General features: G+C 69.1%; 6 non-coding genes across 6 annotated transcripts; all 6 read right to left on the reverse strand.

The window, feature by feature from the left end:
* Nucleotides 1–1,713: 1,713 nt before the first annotated feature.
* Nucleotides 1,714–1,803, reverse strand: TRNAY-GUA (transfer RNA tyrosine (anticodon GUA)). The gene is given in 2 exon segments: nucleotides 1,714–1,749; nucleotides 1,767–1,803. It is a non-coding gene; the product is annotated as a tRNA-Tyr (tRNA).
* A 3,178-nt stretch (nucleotides 1,804–4,981) lies between these two features.
* TRNAY-GUA (transfer RNA tyrosine (anticodon GUA)) lies at nucleotides 4,982–5,071 on the reverse strand. Its single transcript is given in 2 exon segments — nucleotides 4,982–5,017; nucleotides 5,035–5,071. It is a non-coding gene; the product is annotated as a tRNA-Tyr (tRNA).
* Nucleotides 5,072–8,209: 3,138 nt separating this feature from the next.
* TRNAY-GUA (transfer RNA tyrosine (anticodon GUA)) lies at nucleotides 8,210–8,299 on the reverse strand. Its single transcript is given in 2 exon segments — nucleotides 8,210–8,245; nucleotides 8,263–8,299. It is a non-coding gene; the product is annotated as a tRNA-Tyr (tRNA).
* A 3,156-nt stretch (nucleotides 8,300–11,455) lies between these two features.
* Nucleotides 11,456–11,545, reverse strand: TRNAY-GUA (transfer RNA tyrosine (anticodon GUA)). Its single transcript is given in 2 exon segments — nucleotides 11,456–11,491; nucleotides 11,509–11,545. It is a non-coding gene; the product is annotated as a tRNA-Tyr (tRNA).
* Nucleotides 11,546–14,683: 3,138 nt separating this feature from the next.
* On the reverse strand, nucleotides 14,684–14,773 carry TRNAY-GUA (transfer RNA tyrosine (anticodon GUA)). Its single transcript is given in 2 exon segments — nucleotides 14,684–14,719; nucleotides 14,737–14,773. It is a non-coding gene; the product is annotated as a tRNA-Tyr (tRNA).
* A 3,155-nt stretch (nucleotides 14,774–17,928) lies between these two features.
* TRNAY-GUA (transfer RNA tyrosine (anticodon GUA)) lies at nucleotides 17,929–18,018 on the reverse strand. Its single transcript is given in 2 exon segments — nucleotides 17,929–17,964; nucleotides 17,982–18,018. It is a non-coding gene; the product is annotated as a tRNA-Tyr (tRNA).
* Between the last annotated feature and the right edge of the window lie 2,574 nt (nucleotides 18,019–20,592).

Genomic DNA, 20,592 nt, shown 5'->3' on the forward strand with positions numbered 1-20,592 from the left:
CCCGCACCTGTGGAGACTCCACGGCCCGGGGCTCAGCCCGGCTCAGTTGGCGGTGGTGGGAGAGAAGGGAAGGCTCAGAGCCCCCCCTCTCCGGCCCCCTCTCCGGCCCCCGGGGGGAGACTGGGGGCGGCATGGCAGGAGAGGAAGAGGACGGGGAAGCCCGGGCTCCGGTTGCCCAAAGCCACCTGTGGGCTCAGGGCTCGCGCGAGAGAGGCTGCTCGGTTGGCCCCAGGGCCTTCCTCTCGCTTCAGCTGGCAGTCCTCTCGCTGAGGAGCTCCAGCTGTCCGTCGGGTCTCCGGAGTCTCCTTGCCGCAGGAGGGCAGAGACCAAGGACCACTCCCTGGCCGCCTTCCGTGTGCCCAGACTGCCCGCCACGCCCAGCCACAGCCCTGGAACCCAGCTCCATCCACAAGGCAGAGAGCAGAGAGTTGCCTTCTGTCTCTGGGTCTGTCTGGCTGTCTCCCTCCACCTCTCCCTCTCGCTCTCTTTCTCTCGGTCTCTCCCTCGACTTCCACGGCTGTCTGTCCAGGTCAGGAGGAGCAGGGGCATCGAGGCAGGTGGTTGTGACACCACGCAGCAGAGCAGGATCAGTCACCGCTCTTTCCGAAGGAACTCAACCCCTCCCGTGGCGACAGGAAAGGGTGTGGAGGCGAGTGAAAGTGGAGGGGCTGCCCGGGGGGCCGCAGCCCCGTCCTCAGATGCACAGGACAGCTGACCCGGCCGGCCAAGGTTCCCAAGCCGGCTCTCAAGGCCCACCAAGGGCCCTGCCGCCTGCCGCTCCTGCCCAAGTCAGCCTCCCCCGGGGCAGCTGCGCAATTGGCAATGGCTGGAAATGTCTCAGGGTGGCGCTTCTGTCCCGCGACTAGGTAAAGCGGGGCAGGAGAGAGGGTTTGCTGTCTCTGTAGGTGTACGTGTTGATGGGCCCATCAAGAGAGAGACAGAGAAAGAGTGCCAGAGACACAGAGAGACAGAGAGAGACAGAGAGGAGGGCCGGGGGGTGTGGGCGTAGCAAGAGAGATGGAGAGAGCAAGAGAGCTAGAGAGACTGCGGGTGGGCTCGACAGAAGAGAGACGGTGAGAGCAGCATCCCAGGAGGAGGCGGAGCAGGAGACAGAGATGGAGAGGCTGAGTGTTCAAGAAGGACGCCCCAGGGCCGTGGGTGCCCAGCGCGACGGGGTGACAGCGTGCCTGCTGGTCGGCCTCCGGAGCTCGCCGTGGATGGCTCTCCAGGGCCCACCTGTGTGGCAGGCAGCTTGCTGTGCAGGTATACGGAGCAAAGCGGTGGGGTGGTGGCAGAGGCGGCGCTGGGAAGCAGGAGGGCTGGGTGAAGAAAAGGAGAAAGGGCGCGGCGTTTGGTGGAGGCCACCCCATATGGCAGGAGCCAGGGGGACCGATTATGCGCTACAGGGCACGGGTGTGCGTGTGTGCGTGTGTGTGCGTGTGTGCGTGTGTGCGTGGAGTGCGGGCAGCAAGCGGGGGTGTGCTCCCTAGTGACAGCAGGCCGGCCCGTCCTGTCCAGTCCCGTACCGTCCCGTCCCGTCCCGTCCAGTCCCTGTGTCGGTGGAAGGGAGAGGCTTTCCTGGCTTTGGCCTGGGAGAGGGAGGCGGCTGCGATGCTGCAGGGGGGCCCAAGGGCAGGGGCAGCAGCGGTGGGGCTGGGCGCCGGGCGCTAGCGCCCCTCCTGATGCAGGATGGGGCAAAAGCTGTCAGGCACCTCCTTCGAGCCGGAATCGAACCAGCGACCTAAGGATGTCCACACGTGTCCAGGCTACAGTCCTCCGCTCTACCAGCTGAGCTATCGAAGGGTGCACGCCTCCAAAGGTGGGGCACTGCTTTTCCTGGAAATGACGGGGCCCAGGACACTGGGCCGCCCCGGGGGCCAACACACGCGGGGTGGTCGAAGCCCCTTTGCTGGCAAGAGAGCCGCGCACAAGCCTGGGCTTGGTAGCGCCGGGGCTTCCCTGGCCGGCGACTTGCGAGAGGCCTGGGCGCGCCCCGCCCCCGCCCCCGCCCGCGCCCGCGCCCGCGCCCCAACCCGGGGCTCTCACCTGTTGCCCTATCGCCCCTCCCCGCAGCCCTGTCTCCAGGCGGGGAGGACAGGCGCAGCCACGACGGGCCAGAGAGCCGGCTACAGAGCGAGGGCAGAGGGGCGCTGGCGGAACGGATGCCCGTGTCCGCTGGAGGAGGGCTTGCTGAGGAAAGGGAAGGAGGAGAAGCCGCCCGAAAGGGCACGGCCTGGGCGTGCGGCTGCCAAGGGCAGGCGCCAGGTGCCCCGGAGGCCCCTCAAGGAGCCCGGTCTCTAAGCGCCGCGCCCCGCCCACCTCCTCCCCGCCGCGCCCCCGCAAGCCGCGCCCCGCGCCCCACCGACTCCCCGTCCCCACCGCCCCGGGGTCCGCGCCCAGCTTTTGACTCGTCCCCCCCCAGCCCCCGCCACCCGGCCCAGCTGCCCACCGCCGCCTGGCTTTTGCCACGCGGGGAGGCTGGCCGCGAAGGGATGCGGGAAGGCTCTCGGGCCAGGCCCGGAGAGCACGCCCACCCGTCCCCAGCCAGCGCCGCCAGTCCCGCGGCTCGCCTCCCCTCCTCTGCCCAGCGACCCACCGCCATTCCCTTGGCAGAGGCGGTGGCTCCGCGGAGCAGCTCGAGGTTCTGTGGGCTTCCTGCAGAGGACCAGGGACCAAGGGAAAGGGGCAGCGCAGACCCGGGCCCGGCTCGGACCCCTTGTCCCGGCTCCAGGGCTTCCACAAACCTTGCAGATCCCCCCTGGGATTTGCCCGCCACCCCGAGACCGCTCCCTCAGCCTTCCACAGTCCCAGAGAGGCATGGCAAGCCACGTCCAAGTGACACGCCATGGAATGAGCGTGTCGCCACCCACCTCCTGCCCTGGAGACATGCGTGTCTGCACCCGCCACGACGAGGGCCCTGCTGCCCTCGGGGAGGCCCCAGGCAGGAAGAGTCGAATGTGCCCCGGGGGCGGGGGCAGGGGCGGAGTCTCACCCTCGGGGTGCCGGGCGCCAGGGCCCACAGCTGCCGGCCCTCGCCCGCCCCCCACCTCCCCGCCGCCCTTCCCCCAAAGCACCCAAGCAGCTGGCCCAAGGCTCCGGCACCTTCCGCGTCCCGTCAGGGGGCGCATCCGAGGAAGGCCCAAGGTTCTGCCCTGGCTCCCTGGCCACTGGCCTCCTCCCATGGGGCCCTTCAAGGCTGGGGACCCTCTGTGGCTGCAGAGCCAACCCTTGCTCCCGAGGGCCACCTGGGAGGCTACAAGGGCACGGCACCCTGGGCCCGCACCTGTGGAGACTCCACGGCCCGGGGCTCAGCCCGGCTCAGTTGGCGGTGGTGGGAGAGAAGGGAAGGCTCAGAGCCCCCCCTCTCCGGCCCCCTCTCCGGCCCCCGGGGGGAGACTGGGGGCGGCATGGCAGGAGAGGAAGAGGACGGGGAAGCCCGGGCTCCGGTTGCCCAAAGCCACCTGTGGGCTCAGGGCTCGCGCGAGAGAGGCTGCTCGGTTGGCCCCAGGGCCTTCCTCTCGCTTCAGCTGGCAGTCCTCTCGCTGAGGAGCTCCAGCTGTCCGTCGGGTCTCCGGAGTCTCCTTGCCGCAGGAGGGCAGAGACCAAGGACCACTCCCTGGCCGCCTTCCGTGTGCCCAGACTGCCCGCCACGCCCAGCCACAGCCCTGGAACCCAGCTCCATCCACAAGGCAGAGAGCAGAGAGTTGCCTTCTGTCTCTGGGTCTGTCTGGCTGTCTCCCTCCACCTCTCCCTCTCGCTCTCTTTCTCTCGGTCTCTCCCTCGACTTCCACGGCTGTCTGTCCAGGTCAGGAGGAGCAGGGGCATCGAGGCAGGTGGTTGTGACACCACGCAGCAGAGCAGGATCAGTCACCGCTCTTTCCGAAGGAACTCAACCCCTCCCGTGGCGACAGGAAAGGGTGTGGAGGCGAGTGAAAGTGGAGGGGCTGCCCGGGGGGCCGCAGCCCCGTCCTCAGATGCACAAGACAGCTGACCCGGCCGGCCAAGGTTCCCAAGCCGGCTCTCAAGGCCCACCAAGGGCCCTGCCGCCTGCCGCTCCTGCCCAAGTCAGCCTCCCCCGGGGCAGCTGCGCAATTGGCAATGGCTGGAAATGTCTCAGGGTGGCGCTTCTGTCCCGCGACTAGGTAAAGCGGGGCAGGAGAGAGGGTTTGCTGTCTCTGTAGGTGTACGTGTTGATGGGCCCATCAAGAGAGAGACAGAGAAAGAGTGCCAGAGACACAGAGAGACAGAGAGAGACAGAGAGGAGGGCCGGGGGGTGTGGGCGTAGCAAGAGAGATGGAGAGAGCAAGAGAGCTAGAGAGACTGCGGGTGGGCTCGACAGAAGAGAGACGGTGAGAGCAGCACCCCAGGAGGAGGCGGAGCAGGAGACAGAGATGGAGAGGCCGAGTGTTCAAGAAGGACGCCCCAGGGCCGTGGGTGCCCAGCGCGACGGGGTGACAGCGTGCCTGCTGGTCGGCCTCCGGAGCTCGCCGTAGATGGCTCTCCAGGGCCCACCTGTGTGGCAGGCAGCTTGCTGTGCAGGTATACGGAGCAAAGCGGTGGGGTGGTGGCAGAGGCGGCGCTGGGAAGCAGGAGGGCTGGGTGAAGAAAAGGAGAAAGGGCGCGGCGTTTGGTGGAGGCCACCCCATATGGCAGGAGCCAGGGGGACCGATTATGCGCTACAGGGCACGGGTGTGCGTGCGTGCGTGTGTGCGTGGAGTGCGGGCAGCAAGCGGGCGTGTGCTCCCTAGTGACAGCAGGCCGGCCCGTCCTGTCCAGTCCCGTCCCGTCCCGTCCCGTCCCGTCCCGTCCCGTCCAGTCCCTGTGTCGGTGGAAGGGAGAGGCTTTCCTGGCTTTGGCCTGGGAGAGGGAGGTGGCTGCGATGCTGCAGGGGGGCCCAAGGGCAGGGGCAGCAGCGGTGGGGCTGGGCGCCGGGCGCTAGCGCCCCTCCTGATGCAGGATGGGGCAAAAGCTGTCAGGCACCTCCTTCGAGCCGGAATCGAACCAGCGACCTAAGGATGTCCACACGTGTCCAGGCTACAGTCCTCCGCTCTACCAGCTGAGCTATCGAAGGGTGCACGCCTCCAAAGGTGGGGCACTGCTTTTCCTGGAAATGACGGGGCCCAGGACACTGGGCCGCCCCGGGGGCCAACACACGCGGGGTGGTCGAAGCCCCTTTGCTGGCAAGAGAGCCGCGCACAAGCCTGGGCTTGGTAGCGCCGGGGCTTCCCTGGCCGGCGACTTGCGAGAGGCCTGGGCGCGCCCCGCCCCCGCCCGCGCCCGCGCCCGCGCCCCAACCCGGGGCTCTCACCTGTTGCCCTATCGCCCCTCCCCGCAGCCCTGTCTCCAGGCGGGGAGGACAGGCGCAGCCACGACGGGCCAGAGAGCCGGCTACAGAGCGAGGGCAGAGGGGCGCTGGCGGAACGGATGCCCGTGTCCGCTGGAGGAGGGCTTGCTGAGGAAAGGGAAGGAGGAGAAGCCGCCCGAAAGGGCACGGCCTGGGCGTGCGGCTGCCAAGGGCAGGCGCCAGGTGCCCCGGAGGCCCCTCAAGGAGCCCGGTCTCTAAGCGCCGCGCCCCGCCCACCTCCTCCCCGCCGCGCCCCCGCAAGCCGCGCCCCGCGCCCCACCGACTCCCCGTCCCCACCGCCCCGGGGTCCGCGCCCAGCTTTTGACTCGTCCCCCCCCAGCCCCCGCCACCCGGCCCAGCTGCCCACCGCCGCCTGGCTTTTGCCATCCCAGGGAGGCGGGAAGGCTCTCGGGCCAGGCCCGGAGAGCACGCCCACCCGTCCCCAGCCAGCGCCGCCAGTCCCGCGGCTCGCCTCCCCTCCTCTGCCCAGCGACCCACCGCCATTCCCTTGGCAGAGGCGGTGGCTCCGCGGAGCAGCTCGAGGTTCTGTGGGCTTCCTGCAGAGGACCAGGGACCAAGGGAAAGGGGCAGCGCAGACCCGGGCCCGGCTCGGACCCCTTGTCCCGGCTCCAGGGCTTCCACAAACCTTGCAGATCCCCCCTGGGATTTGCCCGCCACCCCGAGACCGCTCCCTCAGCCTTCCACAGTCCCAGAGAGGCATGGCAAGCCACGTCCAAGTGACACGCCATGGAATGAGCGTGTCGCCACCCACCTCCTGCCCTGGAGACATGCGTGTCTGCACCCGCCACGACGAGGGCCCTGCTGCCCTCGGGGAGGCCCCAGGCAGGAAGAGTCGAATGTGCCCCGGGGGCGGGGGCAGGGGCGGAGTCTCACCCTCGGGGTGCCGGGCGCCAGGGCCCACAGCTGCCGGCCCTCGCCCGCCCCCCACCTCCCCGCCGCCCTTCCCCCAAAGCACCCAAGCAGCTGGCCCAAGGCTCCGGCACCTTCCGCGTCCCGTCAGGGGGCGCATCCGAGGAAGGCCCAAGTTTCTGCCCTGGCTCCCTGGCCACTGGCCTCCTCCCATGGGGCCCTTCAAGGCTGGGGACCCTCTGTGGCTGCAGAGCCAACCCTTGCTCCCGAGGGCCACCTGGGAGGCTTACAAGGGCACGGCACCCTGGGCCCGCACCTGTGGAGACTCCACGGCCCGGGGGCTCAGCCCGGCTCAGTTGGCGGTGGTGGGAGAGAAGGGAAGGCTCAGAGCCCCCCCTCTCCGGCCCCCTCTCCGGCCCCCGGGGGGAGACTGGGGGCGGCATGGCAGGAGAGGAAGAGGACGGGGAAGCCCGGGCTCCGGTTGCCCAAAGCCACCTGTGGGCTCAGGGCTCGCGCGAGAGAGGCTGCTCGGTTGGCCCCAGGGCCTTCCTCTCGCTTCAGCTGGCAGTCCTCTCGCTGAGGAGCTCCAGCTGTCCGTCGGGTCTCCGGAGTCTCCTTGCCGCAGGAGGGCAGAGACCAAGGACCACTCCCTGGCCGCCTTCCGTGTGCCCAGACTGCCCGCCACGCCCAGCCACAGCCCTGGAACCCAGCTCCATCCACAAGGCAGAGAGCAGAGAGTTGCCTTCTGTCTCTGGGTCTGTCTGGCTGTCTCCCTCCACCTCTCCCTCTCGCTCTCTTTCTCTCGGTCTCTCCCTCGACTTCCACGGCTGTCTGTCCAGGTCAGGAGGAGCAGGGGCATCGAGGCAGGTGGTTGTGACACCACGCAGCAGAGCAGGATCAGTCACCGCTCTTTCCGAAGGAACTCAACCCCTCCCGTGGCGACAGGAAAGGGTGTGGAGGCGAGTGAAAGTGGAGGGGCTGCCCGGGGGGCCGCAGCCCCGTCCTCAGATGCACAGGACAGCTGACCCGGCCGGCCAAGGTTCCCAAGCCGGCTCTCAAGGCCCACCAAGGGCCCTGCCGCCTGCCGCTCCTGCCCAAGTCAGCCTCCCCCGGGGCAGCTGCGCAATTGGCAATGGCTGGAAATGTCTCAGGGTGGCGCTTCTGTCCCGCGACTAGGTAAAGTGGGGCAGGAGAGAGGGTTTGCTGTCTCTGTAGGTGTACGTGTTGATGGGCCCATCAAGAGAGAGACAGAGAAAGAGTGCCAGAGACACAGAGAGACAGAGAGAGACAGAGAGGAGGGCCGGGGGGTGTGGGCGTAGCAAGAGAGATGGAGAGAGCAAGAGAGCTAGAGAGACTGCGGGTGGGCTCGACAGAAGAGAGACGGTGAGAGCAGCATCCCAGGAGGAGGCGGAGCAGGAGACAGAGATGGAGAGGCCGAGTGTTCAAGAAGGACGCCCCAGGGCCGTGGGTGCCCAGCGCGACGGGGTGACAGCGTGCCTGCTGGTCGGCCTCCGGAGCTCGCCGTGGATGGCTCTCCAGGGCCCACCTGTGTGGCAGGCAGCTTGCTGTGCAGGTATACGGAGCAAAGCGGTGGGGTGGTGGCAGAGGCGGCGCTGGGAAGCAGGAGGGCTGGGTGAAGAAAAGGAGAAAGGGCGCGGCGTTTGGTGGAGGCCACCCCATATGGCAGGAGCCAGGGGGACCGATTATGCGCTACAGGGCACGGGTGTGCGTGCGTGCGTGTGTGCGTGGAGTGCGGGCAGCAAGCGGGCGTGTGCTCCCTAGTGACAGCAGGCCGGCCCGTCCTGTCCCGTCCCGTCCCGTCCCGTCCAGTCCCTGTGTCGGTGGAAGGGAGAGGCTTTCCTGGCTTTGGCCTGGGAGAGGGAGGCGGCTGCGATGCTGCAGGGGGGCCCAAGGGCAGGGGCAGCAGCGGTGGGGCTGGGCGCCGGGCGCTAGCGCCCCTCCTGATGCAGGATGGGGCAAAAGCTGTCAGGCACCTCCTTCGAGCCGGAATCGAACCAGCGACCTAAGGATGTCCACACGTGTCCAGGCTACAGTCCTCCGCTCTACCAGCTGAGCTATCGAAGGGTGCACGCCTCCAAAGGTGGGGCACTGCTTTTCCTGGAAATGACGGGGCCCAGGACACTGGGCCGCCCCGGGGGCCAACACACGCGGGGTGGTCGAAGCCCCTTTGCTGGCAAGAGAGCCGCGCACAAGCCTGGGCTTGGTAGCGCCGGGGCTTCCCTGGCCGGCGACTTGCGAGAGGCCTGGGCGCGCCCCGCCCCCGCCCGCGCCCGCGCCCGCGCCCCAACCCGGGGCTCTCACCTGTTGCCCTATCGCCCCTCCCCGCAGCCCTGTCTCCAGGCGGGGAGGACAGGCGCAGCCACGACGGGCCAGAGAGCCGGCTACAGAGCGAGGGCAGAGGGGCGCTGGCGGAACGGATGCCCGTGTCCGCTGGAGGAGGGCTTGCTGAGGAAAGGGAAGGACGAGAAGCCGCCCGAAAGGGCACGGCCTGGGCGTGCGGCTGCCAAGGGCAGGCGCCAGGTGCCCCGGAGGCCCCTCAAGGAGCCCGGTCTCTAAGCGCCGCGCCCCGCCCACCTCCTCCCCGCCGCGCCCCCGCAAGCCGCGCCCCGCGCCCCACCGACTCCCCGTCCCCACCGCCCCGGGGTCCGCGCCCAGCTTTTGACTCGTCCCCCCCCAGCCCCCGCCACCCGGCCCAGCTGCCCACCGCCGCCTGGCTTTTGCCATCCCAGGGAGGCGGGAAGGCTCTCGGGCCAGGCCCGGAGAGCACGCCCACCCGTCCCCAGCCAGCGCCGCCAGTCCCGCGGCTCGCCTCCCCTCCTCTGCCCAGCGACCCACCGCCATTCCCTTGGCAGAGGCGGTGGCTCCGCGGAGCAGCTCGAGGTTCTGTGGGCTTCCTGCAGAGGACCAGGGACCAAGGGAAAGGGGCAGCGCAGACCCGGGCCCGGCTCGGACCCCTTGTCCCGGCTCCAGGGCTTCCACAAACCTTGCAGATCCCCCCTGGGATTTGCCCGCCACCCCGAGACCGCTCCCTCAGCCTTCCACAGTCCCAGAGAGGCATGGCAAGCCACGTCCAAGTGACACGCCATGGAATGAGCGTGTCGCCACCCACCTCCTGCCCTGGAGACATGCGTGTCTGCACCCGCCACGACGAGGGCCCTGCTGCCCTCGGGGAGGCCCCAGGCAGGAAGAGTCGAATGTGCCCCGGGGGCGGGGGCAGGGGCGGAGTCTCACCCTCGGGGTGCCGGGCGCCAGGGCCCACAGCTGCCGGCCCTCGCCCGCCCCCCACCTCCCCGCCGCCCTTCCCCCAAAGCACCCAAGCAGCTGGCCCAAGGCTCCGGCACCTTCCGCGTCCCGTCAGGGGGCGCATCCGAGGAAGGCCCAAGGTTCTGCCCTGGCTCCCTGGCCACTGGCCTCCTCCCATGGGGCCCTTCAAGGCTGGGGACCCTCTGTGGCTGCAGAGCCAACCCTTGCTCCCGAGGGCCACCTGGGAGGCTACAAGGGCACGGCACCCTGGGCCCGCACCTGTGGAGACTCCACGGCCCGGGGCTCAGCCCGGCTCAGTTGGCGGTGGTGGGAGAGAAGGGAAGGCTCAGAGCCCCCCCTCTCCGGCCCCCTCTCCGGCCCCCGGGGGGAGACTGGGGGCGGCATGGCAGGAGAGGAAGAGGACGGGGAAGCCCGGGCTCCGGTTGCCCAAAGCCACCTGTGGGCTCAGGGCTCGCGCGAGAGAGGCTGCTCGGTTGGCCCCAGGGCCTTCCTCTCGCTTCAGCTGGCAGTCCTCTCGCTGAGGAGCTCCAGCTGTCCGTCGGGTCTCCGGAGTCTCCTTGCCGCAGGAGGGCAGAGACCAAGGACCACTCCCTGGCCGCCTTCCGTGTGCCCAGACTGCCCGCCACGCCCAGCCACAGCCCTGGAACCCAGCTCCATCCACAAGGCAGAGAGCAGAGAGTTGCCTTCTGTCTCTGGGTCTGTCTGGCTGTCTCCCTCCACCTCTCCCTCTCGCTCTCTTTCTCTCGGTCTCTCCCTCGACTTCCACGGCTGTCTGTCCAGGTCAGGAGGAGCAGGGGCATCGAGGCAGGTGGTTGTGACACCACGCAGCAGAGCAGGATCAGTCACCGCTCTTTCCGAAGGAACTCAACCCCTCCCGTGGCGACAGGAAAGGGTGTGGAGGCGAGTGAAAGTGGAGGGGCTGCCCGGGGGGCCGCAGCCCCGTCCTCAGATGCACAAGACAGCTGACCCGGCCGGCCAAGGTTCCCAAGCCGGCTCTCAAGGCCCACCAAGGGCCCTGCCGCCTGCCGCTCCTGCCCAAGTCAGCCTCCCCCGGGGCAGCTGCGCAATTGGCAATGGCTGGAAATGTCTCAGGGTGGCGCTTCTGTCCCGCGACTAGGTAAAGCGGGGCAGGAGAGAGGGTTTGCTGTCTCTGTAGGTGTACGTGTTGATGGGCCCATCAAGAGAGAGACAGAGAAAGAGTGCCAGAGACACAGAGAGACAGAGAGAGACAGAGAGGAGGGCCGGGGGGTGTGGGCGTAGCAAGAGAGATGGAGAGAGCAAGAGAGCTAGAGAGACTGCGGGTGGGCTCGACAGAAGAGAGACGGTGAGAGCAGCACCCCAGGAGGAGGCGGAGCAGGAGACAGAGATGGAGAGGCCGAGTGTTCAAGAAGGACGCCCCAGGGCCGTGGGTGCCCAGCGCGACGGGGTGACAGCGTGCCTGCTGGTCGGCCTCCGGAGCTCGCCGTAGATGGCTCTCCAGGGCCCACCTGTGTGGCAGGCAGCTTGCTGTGCAGGTATACGGAGCAAAGCGGTGGGGTGGTGGCAGAGGCGGCGCTGGGAAGCAGGAGGGCTGGGTGAAGAAAAGGAGAAAGGGCGCGGCGTTTGGTGGAGGCCACCCCATATGGCAGGAGCCAGGGGGACCGATTATGCGCTACAGGGCACGGGTGTGCGTGCGTGCGTGTGTGCGTGGAGTGCGGGCAGCAAGCGGGCGTGTGCTCCCTAGTGACAGCAGGCCGGCCCGTCCTGTCCAGTCCCGTCCCGTCCCGTCCCGTCCCGTCCCGTCCCGTCCAGTCCCTGTGTCGGTGGAAGGGAGAGGCTTTCCTGGCTTTGGCCTGGGAGAGGGAGGTGGCTGCGATGCTGCAGGGGGGCCCAAGGGCAGGGGCAGCAGCGGTGGGGCTGGGCGCCGGGCGCTAGCGCCCCTCCTGATGCAGGATGGGGCAAAAGCTGTCAGGCACCTCCTTCGAGCCGGAATCGAACCAGCGACCTAAGGATGTCCACACGTGTCCAGGCTACAGTCCTCCGCTCTACCAGCTGAGCTATCGAAGGGTGCACGCCTCCAAAGGTGGGGCACTGCTTTTCCTGGAAATGACGGGGCCCAGGACACTGGGCCGCCCCGGGGGCCAACACACGCGGGGTGGTCGAAGCCCCTTTGCTGGCAAGAGAGCCGCGCACAAGCCTGGGCTTGGTAGCGCCGGGGCTTCCCTGGCCGGCGACTTGCGAGAGGCCTGGGCGCGCCCCGCCCCCGCCCGCGCCCGCGCCCGCGCCCCAACCCGGGGCTCTCACCTGTTGCCCTATCGCCCCTCCCCGCAGCCCTGTCTCCAGGCGGGGAGGACAGGCGCAGCCACGACGGGCCAGAGAGCCGGCTACAGAGCGAGGGCAGAGGGGCGCTGGCGGAACGGATGCCCGTGTCCGCTGGAGGAGGGCTTGCTGAGGAAAGGGAAGGAGGAGAAGCCGCCCGAAAGGGCACGGCCTGGGCGTGCGGCTGCCAAGGGCAGGCGCCAGGTGCCCCGGAGGCCCCTCAAGGAGCCCGGTCTCTAAGCGCCGCGCCCCGCCCACCTCCTCCCCGCCGCGCCCCCGCAAGCCGCGCCCCGCGCCCCACCGACTCCCCGTCCCCACCGCCCCGGGGTCCGCGCCCAGCTTTTGACTCGTCCCCCCCCAGCCCCCGCCACCCGGCCCAGCTGCCCACCGCCGCCTGGCTTTTGCCATCCCAGGGAGGCGGGAAGGCTCTCGGGCCAGGCCCGGAGAGCACGCCCACCCGTCCCCAGCCAGCGCCGCCAGTCCCGCGGCTCGCCTCCCCTCCTCTGCCCAGCGACCCACCGCCATTCCCTTGGCAGAGGCGGTGGCTCCGCGGAGCAGCTCGAGGTTCTGTGGGCTTCCTGCAGAGGACCAGGGACCAAGGGAAAGGGGCAGCGCAGACCCGGGCCCGGCTCGGACCCCTTGTCCCGGCTCCAGGGCTTCCACAAACCTTGCAGATCCCCCCTGGGATTTGCCCGCCACCCCGAGACCGCTCCCTCAGCCTTCCACAGTCCCAGAGAGGCATGGCAAGCCACGTCCAAGTGACACGCCATGGAATGAGCGTGTCGCCACCCACCTCCTGCCCTGGAGACATGCGTGTCTGCACCCGCCACGACGAGGGCCCTGCTGCCCTCGGGGAGGCCCCAGGCAGGAAGAGTCGAATGTGCCCCGGGGGCGGGGGCAGGGGCGGAGTCTCACCCTCGGGGTGCCGGGCGCCAGGGCCCACAGCTGCCGGCCCTCGCCCGCCCCCCACCTCCCCGCCGCCCTTCCCCCAAAGCACCCAAGCAGCTGGCCCAAGGCTCCGGCACCTTCCGCGTCCCGTCAGGGGGCGCATCCGAGGAAGGCCCAAGGTTCTGCCCTGGCTCCCTGGCCACTGGCCTCCTCCCATGGGGCCCTTCAAGGCTGGGGACCCTCTGTGGCTGCAGAGCCAACCCTTGCTCCCGAGGGCCACCTGGGAGGCTTACAAGGGCACGGCACCCTGGGCCCGCACCTGTGGAGACTCCACGGCCCGGGGGCTCAGCCCGGCTCAGTTGGCGGTGGTGGGAGAGAAGGGAAGGCTCAGAGCCCCCCCTCTCCGGCCCCCTCTCCGGCCCCCGGGGGGAGACTGGGGGCGGCATGGCAGGAGAGGAAGAGGACGGGGAAGCCCGGGCTCCGGTTGCCCAAAGCCACCTGTGGGCTCAGGGCTCGCGCGAGAGAGGCTGCTCGGTTGGCCCCAGGGCCTTCCTCTCGCTTCAGCTGGCAGTCCTCTCGCTGAGGAGCTCCAGCTGTCCGTCGGGTCTCCGGAGTCTCCTTGCCGCAGGAGGGCAGAGACCAAGGACCACTCCCTGGCCGCCTTCCGTGTGCCCAGACTGCCCGCCACGCCCAGCCACAGCCCTGGAACCCAGCTCCATCCACAAGGCAGAGAGCAGAGAGTTGCCTTCTGTCTCTGGGTCTGTCTGGCTGTCTCCCTCCACCTCTCCCTCTCGCTCTCTTTCTCTCGGTCTCTCCCTCGACTTCCACGGCTGTCTGTCCAGGTCAGGAGGAGCAGGGGCATCGAGGCAGGTGGTTGTGACACCACGCAGCAGAGCAGGATCAGTCACCGCTCTTTCCGAAGGAACTCAACCCCTCCCGTGGCGACAGGAAAGGGTGTGAAGGCGAGTGAAAGTGGAGGGGCTGCCCGGGGGGCCGCAGCCCCGTCCTCAGATGCACAGGACAGCTGACCCGGCCGGCCAAGGTTCCCAAGCCGGCTCTCAAGGCCCACCAAGGGCCCTGCCGCCTGCCGCTCCTGCCCAAGTCAGCCTCCCCCGGGGCAGCTGCGCAATTGGCAATGGCTGGAAATGTCTCAGGGTGGCGCTTCTGTCCCGCGACTAGGTAAAGCGGGGCAGGAGAGAGGGTTTGCTGTCTCTGTAGGTGTACGTGTTGATGGGCCCATCAAGAGAGAGACAGAGAAAGAGTGCCAGAGACACAGAGAGACAGAGAGAGACAGAGAGGAGGGCCGGGGGGTGTGGGCGTAGCAAGAGAGATGGAGAGAGCAAGAGAGCTAGAGAGACTGCGGGTGGGCTCGACAGAAGAGAGACGGTGAGAGCAGCATCCCAGGAGGAGGCGGAGCAGGAGACAGAGATGGAGAGGCCGAGTGTTCAAGAAGGACGCCCCAGGGCCGTGGGTGCCCAGCGCGACGGGGTGACAGCGTGCCTGCTGGTCGGCCTCCGGAGCTCGCCGTGGATGGCTCTCCAGGGCCCACCTGTGTGGCAGGCAGCTTGCTGTGCAGGTATACGGAGCAAAGCGGTGGGGTGGTGGCAGAGGCGGCGCTGGGAAGCAGGAGGGCTGGGTGAAGAAAAGGAGAAAGGGCGCGGCGTTTGGTGGAGGCCACCCCATATGGCAGGAGCCAGGGGGACCGATTATGCGCTACAGGGCACGGGTGTGCGTGCGTGCGTGTGTGCGTGGAGTGCGGGCAGCAAGCGGGCGTGTGCTCCCTAGTGACAGCAGGCCGGCCCGTCCTGTCCCGTCCCGTCCCGTCCCGTCCAGTCCCTGTGTCGGTGGAAGGGAGAGGCTTTCCTGGCTTTGGCCTGGGAGAGGGAGGCGGCTGCGATGCTGCAGGGGGGCCCAAGGGCAGGGGCAGCAGCGGTGGGGCTGGGCGCCGGGCGCTAGCGCCCCTCCTGATGCAGGATGGGGCAAAAGCTGTCAGGCACCTCCTTCGAGCCGGAATCGAACCAGCGACCTAAGGATGTCCACACGTGTCCAGGCTACAGTCCTCCGCTCTACCAGCTGAGCTATCGAAGGGTGCACGCCTCCAAAGGTGGGGCACTGCTTTTCCTGGAAATGACGGGGCCCAGGACACTGGGCCGCCCCGGGGGCCAACACACGCGGGGTGGTCGAAGCCCCTTTGCTGGCAAGAGAGCCGCGCACAAGCCTGGGCTTGGTAGCGCCGGGGCTTCCCTGGCCGGCGACTTGCGAGAGGCCTGGGCGCGCCCCGCCCCCGCCCGCGCCCGCGCCCGCGCCCCAACCCGGGGCTCTCACCTGTTGCCCTATCGCCCCTCCCCGCAGCCCTGTCTCCAGGCGGGGAGGACAGGCGCAGCCACGACGGGCCAGAGAGCCGGCTACAGAGCGAGGGCAGAGGGGCGCTGGCGGAACGGATGCCCGTGTCCGCTGGAGGAGGGCTTGCTGAGAAAGGGAAGGACGAGAAGCCGCCCGAAAGGGCACGGCCTGGGCGTGCGGCTGCCAAGGGCAGGCGCCAGGTGCCCCGGAGGCCCCTCAAGGAGCCCGGTCTCTAAGCGCCGCGCCCCGCCCACCTCCTCCCCGCCGCGCCCCCGCAAGCCGCGCCCCGCGCCCCACCGACTCCCCGTCCCCACCGCCCCGGGGTCCGCGCCCAGCTTTTGACTCGTCCCCCCCCAGCCCCCGCCACCCGGCCCAGCTGCCCACCGCCGCCTGGCTTTTGCCATCCCAGGGAGGCGGGAAGGCTCTCGGGCCAGGCCCGGAGAGCACGCCCACCCGTCCCCAGCCAGCGCCGCCAGTCCCGCGGCTCGCCTCCCCTCCTCTGCCCAGCGACCCACCGCCATTCCCTTGGCAGAGGCGGTGGCTCCGCGGAGCAGCTCGAGGTTCTGTGGGCTTCCTGCAGAGGACCAGGGACCAAGGGAAAGGGGCAGCGCAGACCCGGGCCCGGCTCGGACCCCTTGTCCCGGCTCCAGGGCTTCCACAAACCTTGCAGATCCCCCCTGGGATTTGCCCGCCACCCCGAGACCGCTCCCTCAGCCTTCCACAGTCCCAGAGAGGCATGGCAAGCCACGTCCAAGTGACACGCCATGGAATGAGCGTGTCGCCACCCACCTCCTGCCCTGGAGACATGCGTGTCTGCACCCGCCACGACGAGGGCCCTGCTGCCCTCGGGGAGGCCCCAGGCAGGAAGAGTCGAATGTGCCCCGGGGGCGGGGGCAGGGGCGGAGTCTCACCCTCGGGGTGCCGGGCGCCAGGGCCCACAGCTGCCGGCCCTCGCCCGCCCCCCACCTCCCCGCCGCCCTTCCCCCAAAGCACCCAAGCAGCTGGCCCAAGGCTCCGGCACCTTCCGCGTCCCGTCAGGGGGCGCATCCGAGGAAGGCCCAAGGTTCTGCCCTGGCTCCCTGGCCACTGGCCTCCTCCCATGGGGCCCTTCAAGGCTGGGGACCCTCTGTGGCTGCAGAGCCAACCCTTGCTCCCGAGGGCCACCTGGGAGGCTACAAGGGCACGGCACCCTGGGCCCGCACCTGTGGAGAATCCACGGCCCGGGGCTCAGCCCGGCTCAGTTGGCGGTGGTGGGAGAGAAGGGAAGGCTCAGAGCCCCCCCTCTCCGGCCCCCTCTCCGGCCCCCGGGGGGAGACTGGGGGCGGCATGGCAGGAGAGGAAGAGGACGGGGAAGCCCGGGCTCCGGTTGCCCAAAGCCACCTGTGGGCTCAGGGCTCGCGCGAGAGAGGCTGCTCGGTTGGCCCCAGGGCCTTCCTCTCGCTTCAGCTGGCAGTCCTCTCGCTGAGGAGCTCCAGCTGTCCGTCGGGTCTCCGGAGTCTCCTTGCCGCAGGAGGGCAGAGACCAAGGACCACTCCCTGGCCGCCTTCCGTGTGCCCAGACTGCCCGCCACGCCCAGCCACAGCCCTGGAACCCAGCTCCATCCACAAGGCAGAGAGCAGAGAGTTGCCTTCTGTCTCTGGGTCTGTCTGGCTGTCTCCCTCCACCTCTCCCTCTCGCTCTCTTTCTCTCGGTCTCTCCCTCGACTTCCACGGCTGTCTGTCCAGGTCAGGAGGAGCAGGGGCATCGAGGCAGGTGGTTGTGACACCACGCAGCAGAGCAGGATCAGTCACCGCTCTTTCCGAAGGAACTCAACCCCTCCCGTGGCGACAGGAAAGGGTGTGAAGGCGAGTGAAAGTGGAGGGGCTGCCCGGGGGGCCGCAGCCCCGTCCTCAGATGCACAGGACAGCTGACCCGGCCGGCCAAGGTTCCCAAGCCGGCTCTCAAGGCCCACCAAGGGCCCTGCCGCCTGCCGCTCCTGCCCAAGTCAGCCTCCCCCGGGGCAGCTGCGCAATTGGCAATGGCTGGAAATGTCTCAGGGTGGCGCTTCTGTCCCGCGACTAGGTAAAGCGGGGCAGGAGAGAGGGTTTGCTGTCTCTGTAGGTGTACGTGTTGATGGGCCCATCAAGAGAGAGACAGAGAAAGAGTGCCAGAGACACAGAGAGACAGAGAGAGACAGAGAGGAGGGCCGGGGGGTGTGGGCGTAGCAAGAGAGATGGAGAGAGCAAGAGAGCTAGAGAGACTGCGGGTGGGCTCGACAGAAGAGAGACGGTGAGAGCAGCATCCCAGGAGGAGGCGGAGCAGGAGACAGAGATGGAGAGGCCGAGTGTTCAAGAAGGACGCCCCAGGGCCGTGGGTGCCCAGCGCGACGGGGTGACAGCGTGCCTGCTGGTCGGCCTCCGGAGCTCGCCGTGGATGGCTCTCCAGGGCCCACCTGTGTGGCAGGCAGCTTGCTGTGCAGGTATACGGAGCAAAGCGGTGGGGTGGTGGCAGAGGCGGCGCTGGGAAGCAGGAGGGCTGGGTGAAGAAAAGGAGAAAGGGCGCGGCGTTTGGTGGAGGCCACCCCATATGGCAGGAGCCAGGGGGACCGATTATGCGCTACAGGGCACGGGTGTGCGTGCGTGCGTGTGTGCGTGGAGTGCGGGCAGCAAGCGGGCGTGTGCTCCCTAGTGACAGCAGGCCGGCCCGTCCTGTCCAGTCCCGTCCCGTCCCGTCCCGTCCCGTCCCGTCCCGTCCAGTCCCTGTGTCGGTGGAAGGGAGAGGCTTTCCTGGCTTTGGCCTGGGAGAGGGAGGCGGCTGCGATGCTGCAGGGGGGCCCAAGGGCAGGGGCAGCAGCGGTGGGGCTGGGCGCCGGGCGCTAGCGCCCCTCCTGATGCAGGATGGGGCAAAAACTGTCAGGCACCTCCTTCGAGCCGGAATCGAACCAGCGACCTAAGGATGACCACACGTGTCCAGGCTACAGTCCTCCGCTCTACCAGCTGAGCTATCGAAGGGTGCACGCCTCCAAAGGTGGGGCACTGCTTTTCCTGGAAATGACGGGGCCCAGGACACTGGGCCGCCCCGGGGGCCAACACACGCGGGGGGGTCGAAGCCCCTTTGCTGGCAAGAGAGCCGCGCACAAGCCTGGGCTTGGTAGCGCCGGGGCTTCCCTGGCCGGCGACTTGCGAGAGGCCTGGGCGCGCCCCGCCCCCGCCCCCGCCCGCGCCCGCGCCCGCGCCCCAACCCGGGGCTCTCACCTGTTGCCCTATCGCCCCTCCCCGCAGCCCTGTCTCCAGGCAGGGAGGACAGGCGCAGCCACGACGGGCCAGAGAGCCGGCTACAGAGCGAGGGCAGAGGGGCGCTGGCGGAACGGATGCCCGTGTCCGCTGGAGGAGGGCTTGCTGAGGAAAGGGAAGGAGGAGAAGCCGCCCGAAAGGGCACGGCCTGGGCGTGCGGCTGCCAAGGGCAGGCGCCAGGTGCCCCGGAGGCCCCTCAAGGAGCCCGGTCTCTAAGCGCCGCGCCCCCGCAAGCCGCGCCCCGCGCCCCACCGACTCCCCGTCCCCACCGCCCCGGGGTCCGCGCCCAGCTTTTGACTCGTCCCCCCCCAGCCCCCGCCACCCGGCCCAGCTGCCCACCGCCGCCTGGCTTTTGCCATCCCAGGGAGGCGGGAAGGCTCTCGGGCCAGGCCCGGAGAGCACGCCCACCCTTCCCCAGCCAGCGCCGCCAGTCCCGCGGCTCGCCTCCCCTCCTCTGCCCAGCGACCCACCGCCATTCCCTTGGCAGAGGCGGTGGCTCCGCGGAGCAGCTCGAGGTTCTGTGGGCTTCCTGCAGAGGACCAGGGACCAAGGGAAAGGGGCAGCGCAGACCCGGGCCCGGCTCGGACCCCTTGTCCCGGCTCCAGGGCTTCCACAAACCTTGCAGATCCCCCCTGGGATTTGCCCGCCACCCCGAGACCGCTCCCTCAGCCTTCCACAGTCCCAGAGAGGCATGGCAAGCCACGTCCAAGTGACACGCCATGGAATGAGCGTGTCGCCACCCACCTCCTGCCCTGGAGACATGCGTGTCTGCACCCGCCACGACGAGGGCCCTGCTGCCCTCGGGGAGGCCCCAGGCAGGAAGAGTCGAATGTGCCCCGGGGGCGGGGGCAGGGGCGGAGTCTCACCCTCGGGGTGCCGGGCGCCAGGGCCCACAGCTGCCGGCCCTCGCCCGCCCCCCACCGCCCCGCCGCCCTTCCCCCAAAGCACCCAAGCAGCTGGCCCAAGGCTCCGGCACCTTCCGCGTCCCGTCAGGGGGCGCATCCGAGGAAGGCCCAAGGTTCTGCCCTGGCTCCCTGGCCACTGGCCTCCTCCCATGGGGCCCTTCAAGGCTGGGGACCCTCTGTGGCTGCAGAGCCAACCCTTGCTCCCGAGGGCCACCTGGGAGGCTTACAAGGGCACGGCACCCTGGGCCCGCACCTGTGGAGACTCCACGGCCCGGGGCTCAGCCCGGCTCAGTTGGCGGTGGTGGGAGAGAAGGGAAGGCTCAGAGCCCCCCCTCTCCGGCCCCCTCTCCGGCCCCCGGGGGGAGACTGGGGGCGGCATGGCAGGAGAGGAAGAGGACGGGGAAGCCCGGGCTCCGGTTGCCCAAAGCCACCTGTGGGCTCAGGGCTCGCGCGAGAGAGGCTGCTCGGTTGGCCCCAGGGCCTTCCTCTCGCTTCAGCTGGCAGTCCTCTCGCTGAGGAGCTCCAGCTGTCCGTCGGGTCTCCGGAGTCTCCTTGCCGCAGGAGGGCAGAGACCAAGGACCACTCCCTGGCCGCCTTCCGTGTGCCCAGACTGCCCGCCACGCCCAGCCACAGCCCTGGAACCCAGCTCCATCCACAAGGCAGAGAGCAGAGAGTTGCCTTCTGTCTCTGGGTCTGTCTGGCTGTCTCCCTCCACCTCTCCCTCTCGCTCTCTTTCTCTCGGTCTCTCCCTCGACTTCCACGGCTGTCTGTCCAGGTCAGGAGGAGCAGGGGCATCGAGGCAGGTGGTTGTGACACCACGCAGCAGAGCAGGATCAGTCACCGCTCTTTCCGAAGGAACTCAACCCCTCCCGTGGCGACAGGAAAGGGTGTGAAGGCGAGTGAAAGTGGAGGGGCTGCCCGGGGGGCCGCAGCCCCGTCCTCAGATGCACAGGACAGCTGACCCGGCCGGCCAAGGTTCCCAAGCCGGCTCTCAAGGCCCACCAAGGGCCCTGCCGCCTGCCGCTCCTGCCCAAGTCAGCCTCCCCCGGGGCAGCTGCGCAATTGGCAATGGCTGGAAATGTCTCAGGGTGGCGCTTCTGTCCCGCGACTAGGTAAAGCGGGGCAGGAGAGAGGGTTTGCTGTCTCTGTAGGTGTACGTGTTGATGGGCCCATCAAGAGAGAGACAGAGAAAGAGTGCCAGAGACACAGAGAGACAGAGAGAGACAGAGAGGAGGGCCGGGGGGTGTGGGCGTAGCAAGAGAGATGGAGAGAGCAAGAGAGCTAGAGAGACTGCGGGTGGGCTCGACAGAAGAGAGACGGTGAGAGCAGCATCCCAGGAGGAGGCGGAGCAGGAGACAGAGATGGAGAGGCCGAGTGTTCAAGAAGG

Source organism: Equus asinus, chromosome 2 (assembly GCF_041296235.1).
Source record: "Equus asinus isolate D_3611 breed Donkey chromosome 2, EquAss-T2T_v2, whole genome shotgun sequence".
In the NCBI taxonomy this organism is placed as follows: Eukaryota; Metazoa; Chordata; class Mammalia; order Perissodactyla; family Equidae; genus Equus; species Equus asinus.